Source organism: Manacus vitellinus, unplaced genomic scaffold, assembly GCF_001715985.3.
Source record: "Manacus vitellinus isolate BGI_N305 unplaced genomic scaffold, ASM171598v3 scaffold_38_pilon, whole genome shotgun sequence".
Lineage (NCBI taxonomy): Eukaryota > Metazoa > Chordata > Aves > Passeriformes > Pipridae > Manacus > Manacus vitellinus.
The window spans coordinates 3824600-3831963 of NW_021940526.1; the positions used below are offsets into that span (position 1 = coordinate 3824600).

At 45.3% G+C, this 7364-nt stretch overlaps 1 long non-coding RNA gene across 1 annotated transcript in view; it reads left to right on the forward strand.

Annotated features, from left to right (window-relative positions):
* Window positions 1-6526, forward strand: part of LOC108640593 — a 141142-nt gene extending 134616 nt beyond the window's left edge. The window contains exon 7 of the long non-coding RNA XR_001921295.1: window positions 6382-6526. This is a non-coding gene — a long non-coding RNA (uncharacterized LOC108640593). The remainder of the gene's footprint in view (window positions 1-6381) is intronic.
* The last annotated feature ends 838 nt before the right edge of the window (window positions 6527-7364 follow it).

A 7364-nucleotide genomic window follows, 5' to 3' on the forward strand; every position in this document is an offset into this window, starting at 1 on the left:
AAAAAGCTAGAGGAAAAACTGTATTTCTGATGCGAACATGGAAATTTGAAATGGGAGTAAGGTGCCTAAACATCTTGGAGGAACTTAGTCCCTGAGCTTTCTGGATCCAAATCCCACCCCAGCCTACAAATAATTTCATATTTCACAGCCTTCACACTTTCCTCAGATGTATGTTCTTGTAGAAGGAGGGCTGAATCCCAAAGACATTACTTAAGGGAAATTTCGATTCATGTCGCTGAACATTCACAACTGATAATCCCAGTAATAATTCCCACGAAAAACTGTGTTATGTTACATGTAGTAATTTATGATGTATAGCAAGTATAATATGTTGTATAACTCTGTGTTACAGGTCTACATTACATACCTGTAATGTTATGTTCTGGTAATTAAACCAATTAAAGTGCAGTTATGAGCTCATTAAACCCAAGAAATATGAGATGTCAATCAGTTTGGGTTTTATCAAGATAAAATGTTATCAAAGTCAAGTGAGTCACTCCTTCAAACCAAGTGTTCATTTATGTCTCCATTTATGACACACGGACAGCATGATCCAGAAAATGCCTGTATGGACAGATGTGACCTGCACTCCCAGACCCTGTTGTTGAGCAAACTGCTCCTGGACATTTTTACCCCTTTGGTTTCCCATGATTCATCTGAGTGGGATATTCTGTTGCAGTTGTAGCATTTTAAATATTTAATTATTTAATACAAATATTTAATTATTTAATACTAATTATTTAATAATAATAATTTATATTATTATTTTAAATATTTAATACCATCACACGGTTCTTTACAGGTCTGATATAAGCAACACACAGCCCTCAGTCAGGTATGTAGGTTTTGTCCCTCAGAGAATGCCAGAATGACTTAGACACTCCGAATTGTCCTGCTGTGGTCAGATGCCTTTTCCCAGGTCCTGCAGTTCCTAAACTGGTCCTTGCCGAGTCAGCAGGTCCAGCTCTCCCTCTCGGCTCAGAGGTGATCCTGGCTTAGCTCTTCTGAAGTCACCTGGGACTGGTGCCTGCCTGCCTGGAGCAGAACATTACACTCTGGAATAAATATGCTCGGGGCAGAAATCTTCTTCCCACTCAAGTTCTCCCATGGCCTTTATGGTGGGGACAAGATTTTGGGCAGAACCTCAGTGCTATCCCAGTCAGTTGCTGGGAGCGTGTTGGCTGGGGCTGAGCGATGGCAATCCTGGGCTTTGTGCCATGGAGGAGGGATTTGGGACAGCCATGCTGGTGATCAGCAGAGGCTGCAGAAGGGAGAGTTCAAATCCTGCAGAAAGGCAGCAGAGGAATGGCAGTGACACAGGGTTAGTGGAGCTGGGTCCTGGCTCTCACGCTGTCTGCACTGCTCGGATACATCTCGGGCTGTTGAGGGCAGGGACTGCCTTCATATTATGTTTGTACAGCATCTGAACAGTCATCAGGCTTTGATCCTGACTGTCATCCCTAAGGGGGCTCTAACATCAGCAATAGTAGCACTGATGATGATGCTAATGAAAGTCTGGTGGTAGTTACTTTTTCATATGGTCCAGAAAAGCCCCACACCTCAGGTTCAGCTGCTCCAGAGCAGAGAAGCTGTTTATGTTTGTATTGTTTTTCTGGTGGGAGGAGAGTGTTTGTGCCCGGAGATCAAGTCCGTGGGGAGAAAAGAGAATTATGGAATGATTTTTCTATTGTGCCTAACGAGATTATGATCAGAAAAAGGAGGAGGGAGAGAGGGAAATGTGGATGATGTTGTTATTACCAAAATGAAAGAATTTGGATATAATCATAACTGTTAGGGAAATGTGTTTTTAAAGACCTTGAGAGAGGTCATAATGAGAGTTTACTTTGTAGATCTAATCACAGTTTACAAGACCATATGCCAGTTCCCAGTGGTGTCCATAGTGAACAGCAGGACACCAGTAGTTTTCCAGATGTGGCTTCCCCCCCTAGAAGGAGAACAAAACCAGTGAGAAGAACTGGAGTGACCCAGCACTGGGGGAGCCTCTGAACTCCTTTTGACTGGGACGCCCTCACGAGTAGTTTGGTTGTTGCCTGGTAACATTGGCCTAAATTCTTCTGCAGAGCAACTGAGCCCACAAGAGTAAAGGACAAACTCAGAGAGGGATCAGATGTTCTAATTTTATGGAAGTATCCTCATAAAACAGAGCTGAAGCACGTCTGTCCCAGGTACCTGATGAGTGTTTGGAGTCATATCAGTAATGCAGGAGAGGGAAGGATGTTTGGTGCCAGCAGGGCATTACTACCTTGTGAAACGTACTAATACAGGGAAGGTCACAATCTCAACTTCTGCCCTAACCAAACACTTGCAAACACTCACATATTTGGCCCCCTTTGAGCAGATCCTTCCATCACCCACCCCCGAGTCTCGGCGTTGCCCCAGTGCCACTGCAGCACAAGCACTTTCCAGGTCACAGCAATGGGAGAGCTCACAAGGGACTGTGACATCCCTGGATCTTCTTCCATTTTTGCTTGGAGAGAGTCATGTTTGTGGATGCCTTGCTTTTGGAGGAGTGGACCTGGAAAAGATACCTCAGTGGAGGAGAAAAAATGATGTTCCACAGGACGGGAACATGGAATCATTCCTCTTTGGAGGTTGTTCTTGCAGCCTGGCACCCTTGCTCCAGGTTGCTCTTCACCTCTGCCTTGTGTGCGTTGTCCCCTGTTCTGTGACTGACATGAGCTCAGGGGAAGGAGTTGTCACGGTCTGTTGATGAGACAGCGGTTTCTGATGTCACCCCTAACTCATTCATGGCTTTCTCTGGAAGATCAGGGAACAGTGCAAGATCCATAGGAAGCCCCCAAGTGCCTGCACAGTACCTTCAGCTATGTGTATTCTTGCTGAGGTGTGGGCATTGCTTGCACCCTCAGTCACAGTGAACACACTGTCATTTCCAAAGGAAAATGAGGGATTTTGATCCTCACACCATTCTGTGGGAGGAAGGAGGGGAGTTTCCTAAGGAGCTGGAGATGGAAGGAGGGAATTGCAGTCAGCAGCTGTTCATCCCATGGCAGTGGCACATCACAGGGTGCTTGGCCAAGTGAGCTCTGTGCCCTCGCTGCCGGCACGGCAGGAGCTGCTGAGCCGAACGGGAGAGCAGCTCCAACCAGGGCTGTGCCAAGGAGCAGTGTGCTGCTCTCCACGTTGCTAAGGATTGGTCCAAAGACTTGGAGAAGAAAGGGAAAAAGCTCTCATGGGAGATGGTCTGTTTTAATGAGCCCAAACCTCTTCCACAAATTAAGTGAAATATTTTAAAAGGAAACAATATTACTTTGGTTTTATTTGTTTCAGCTACTTAGTTACAGCTCCACGTGGACACAATTAATGGAGGAAATAGAGTATTTTATAAGCCCAGGACTCTGAGATAGATATTTTGTGACCATGTGAAATTCTTTGCCCTAATCACCACACATTCCTTGGGAGAAGGTTGTATATTGCTGAAGATTATTAACCTTGGTTCCAAAAATGTGTCTAGTCATTGAATGGCAAAGGTCAAAAAATTGTCATGGCATTACTCAGTGACAAATTTTGGCCTCCACTTTTCATTAAAGTCCCTGCTGTCCCTCTCTGGCTCAGGTCTGTCCTAATTCTGTTCGAAGTATTCCCCAGCAAGAAGGAGAAAAATGACCTTTCCACTGGAACTAATTTTATTTCCTAGATCCCTTTTAGACTCCCTCTGGGACTTGATGTAAACCACTTGGACCTTCAGCACCTCTTTTCTCCGTATTTCTTATTAATAGAAAGAATATGATTTCCCCTTTATATTTTCATGGCAATGATTCATCTTGTTTTGGTGGTATTTAACACCAACCTCTCTGCTCTTTGCTGGTCAGAGAATAAAAACAGATTGAGGTAAAACATGGGGATGAATGTTGTTTAGATGAAGAGTTTCATTTTTGCTTTACTCTGCTTTCTTGACAATAGGCAACAACCAAGAAGTCACCCTTAGGAAAAAAAGGAATATTGTTTTTTGATTATTCTGGGGCTGTCTCAAACATCAGAGATGGGACCTCTAAAATACCAGGACTGGGCTTTCTAGCAGGAGTGAGTGTGGCAGCAAGGTGTGATTTCTGGATGGGCACAGCTGCTCAGTTCCTCACATGATACAGGTCTGTGTACCCCATTAATCAGCCAGATTCCACTTCTCCCAGACAGTCCTGAATATTCTCCTTTCTAGCCGGCAGAGCAGTGCTGCTGAGCACATCTCAGGGCAAAAGGCCCTACACGAGGTAAACAACGCCTCGTTGGTTCAGTAATCTGTGCAGATGTCCCAGCAGTGGAGTAAATAAACAAACAGCCCCACTGCCCCTTCCCCTCTGCCACAACAGTAAATTTGGTTTACTGTACACATCACTCTGGGCCGTGCAGGGATGGTGTGAATCCATTAGTAGGGCAAGGGTGAGTGACTTCTGACTTCAGCGACCCTTAAAGTTAATCCAGCATTGTAGGGGCAGAATTAAATGTGATGAGCTCAGAAAGTGTGATAAAACCAGATTTAAGTGCACAGCTGGGCAGCAACCTATAAAGGCAGAATTTAAAACTGTAATAAAAACTTTGTAATCTAATTACGACGGTAGAGTTAAAGGTGAGGTATTTGCAGCATGATTCACATGCACCACGGCTAACCTCTGACATCTTGAATATATTATGTGGTTTCTTCTCTACAGGAGTAATTTTTGAGCTACTCTCTCACACTACATGGCTCCCTGTGTTTTATTCTCGTGCACTGTCTTGGGAGGTTGCAGGACAGGTCAAAACTGCACATCAGAAAGCACGTTGCAAAGCAGCTGCTTTCCTGTACTTCTTGCTTGAGGTGTCTCAGGGCTGCTCCTCTCCCTGCTCTGGACGCTCAGCACCCAGGTACAAGGCAGGGGTTGGGGCAGGTGCACAACACTTCCAAAAAATTGCAGCTTCTAAGAGAGTCCAAGGAGAAACCACAGCAGGAGTAGCCATGTCTCAAGCTGGTTTTAGCCTAATTAGTCTTAATACTAGCAGGAGGGAGGATGCAAAGCAGGTTATAGCTTGGATGCAGCATCCAATCCCAGCCAGCTCCTGCTGAAGCCCATGTCATCCTGTGTTCATTGCAGTTGGCACCTAATTAACACCACTGATAGCAGTGATCTCTCTGATTTCAGTGCTGGCTTGTCCAAGCACCAAAGTGATGGGAAAAACCAGCCCATGAACCCTGACTCTCCTGGACTGCTCGGCTTTCCTGGCTGGTGGGGTTGGGAGTGCTCTCACTGGGATGGACACTGTCAAGTGTGACAACAACCTTAGATACAAGTCTGACATCTTCCAGAAGGGCCACAGAGGAGTTATACACTAAACAGAGCTCTTTTTCCTGGGTCCCATTAGGTATTGTCCAACATCCCAAGATCCCTGCATGTATGGGGGGGTGTAGTGGTGGGATCTAAACAAGTTTGCTCAGCTTGGTAACAGCTGGGTGGTTCTCTAGGAAAAGCAGCTGAAGAGATCTCCCTTCCTTCAGCCAGCCTACATCAAGACAGAAATTTCAATTAGAAATCTACCCCATGTGGTAGTTCTGATTTTTTTCTGCATTTCAGCAGTTCAAAAAATGGAGCAGAAACATCAGAAGAAAAATCCTTTTATGTGAAGTCTGTAAACCTCTATTTGTTATTTTTTTGAACTGAAATAACTTGGTGGCATTTCTGAAATCAAATTACATTTCATTTCCTTCCATTTGAATTTAGCCAGAAAGCTTCCTTTTAAGTGTGATTGACACAAGGTATATACCTATGGCATAATGCTCATGGGAGGGGCTGAGGACAGCCTTGTTTGTGGAACCAGCATCCCAAAATAAACTACATCCTCCCTCAAAGCAGTGTGTACCCAGCTGATCGATCTCCACAAGTGTTGCTCTTAAACTGATGAAATATTTACATGCTTGTGAAATCAAACTGAAACAGATCTGTTGCTTAGGTTTTCCCAGGGGGTAATCCAGTAATATTTTTCCTCAAGGAAATTAATAATTGTTAAGATGCTGTGTTATAGAATATGTCTCTCTTTTATGAAGCTTGGAGGGGAACAGCAGAGCCATCAAGGACACCCTGTGATGTTCTCTCATGGGAAGAGGAGGGTGTGAGAGCCATGGGCTAAAATGGGTGATGGATATCAGCAGTGGGTGGGAAGGAGGTGGGGGTGTTCTTGGAAAGGGATTGCTCAGAGTTTCCAAGGGGAGTTTGCCTTTGTGACCACGGACCTCTCTCAGTACTGATATTTAGAGAGACGGAGATCTGCTTTTTATTTTAGAGAGAAAAAATGTCATGTGCATGTATTGAGATGCCATATACACTTCTGCTATTGCTGAGGTAACTCCATCCCAAATTGTCCTCTTCTTCCTAGAGCTGAACAACAGCTGCACCAGGAGAGAACCCTGCACAGGAGACAAGAACTTCTGAAATGCCATCAGGGACTACCAGAAAGCAGCACAACAAACACCCCAAAACACAGGAAGGAGCTGCAGAAAGCCAGTGTGAGGATCAAAAGAATAACATCCCAGGTACAAACAGGGTGAGATCCCACAGAGCTCAGGCCAGCAGCCACCCACTGCGTGCTCTGGTGGGTTTAGAATCCCATCCTGTAGGGCAGCTCCCACATGCTCCAGCTGCCTGTACTGCAGGGAGAAGAGGGGAGCATTTAACACCCTGAGTCTGCAAGGCACAGACAGGAGGTGGTAAATACCTTGATAAGGAAACTGGAGTGAAAATACCAGCTTTAGGCAATCCAGATTTTATCAGGGAAGTATGCAGGAATGAGTAAGTACCTGACATGCAGATGTGCCTCTGCGCAGTGCCAGCAGCCTGCCAGTCCCCACATCTGGCCTCAGGCAACAGTCCCGTTTCCAAACTCATGTGATTTCAGGGGTACATTGGCAAGGTATTTTTGTATGGGATTCTGACTTTTGCAGTGGCAGTGCCCACAATGAATCTGCAGCTCTGTGCTTGGAAGAACCTCTAGATTTAGCACCGGGGGCTTGTTTTTCTGCTGTAAGAAGCTGCTTGGCTTCTCAGCAAAGGCTGTTGCTCTGCTTAGCGATGACATGCATGTCACAGCTTGGGAATCCATGTGTGCCAGTTGGAAAAAAGATCCTGGAATCCAAGGGCTTGGCAGAGTCATAAAGAAATGAATGTCATGTATTGCTCAGTGATTGGATGGCGTCTCATGGACCATTGCTGTCTGTCACTGGGAGACCTAGAGAGGGCTTGTGCCTGGTCCTGTCTTATCTCTGCAAAGTGAATCACAGATTTGGTGAGAGTGGAGATGGAAGTGCTGTGAACTGGCACAGTGTCTGCATTCACACTTGAGAAGATATGGGAATGGTGGGG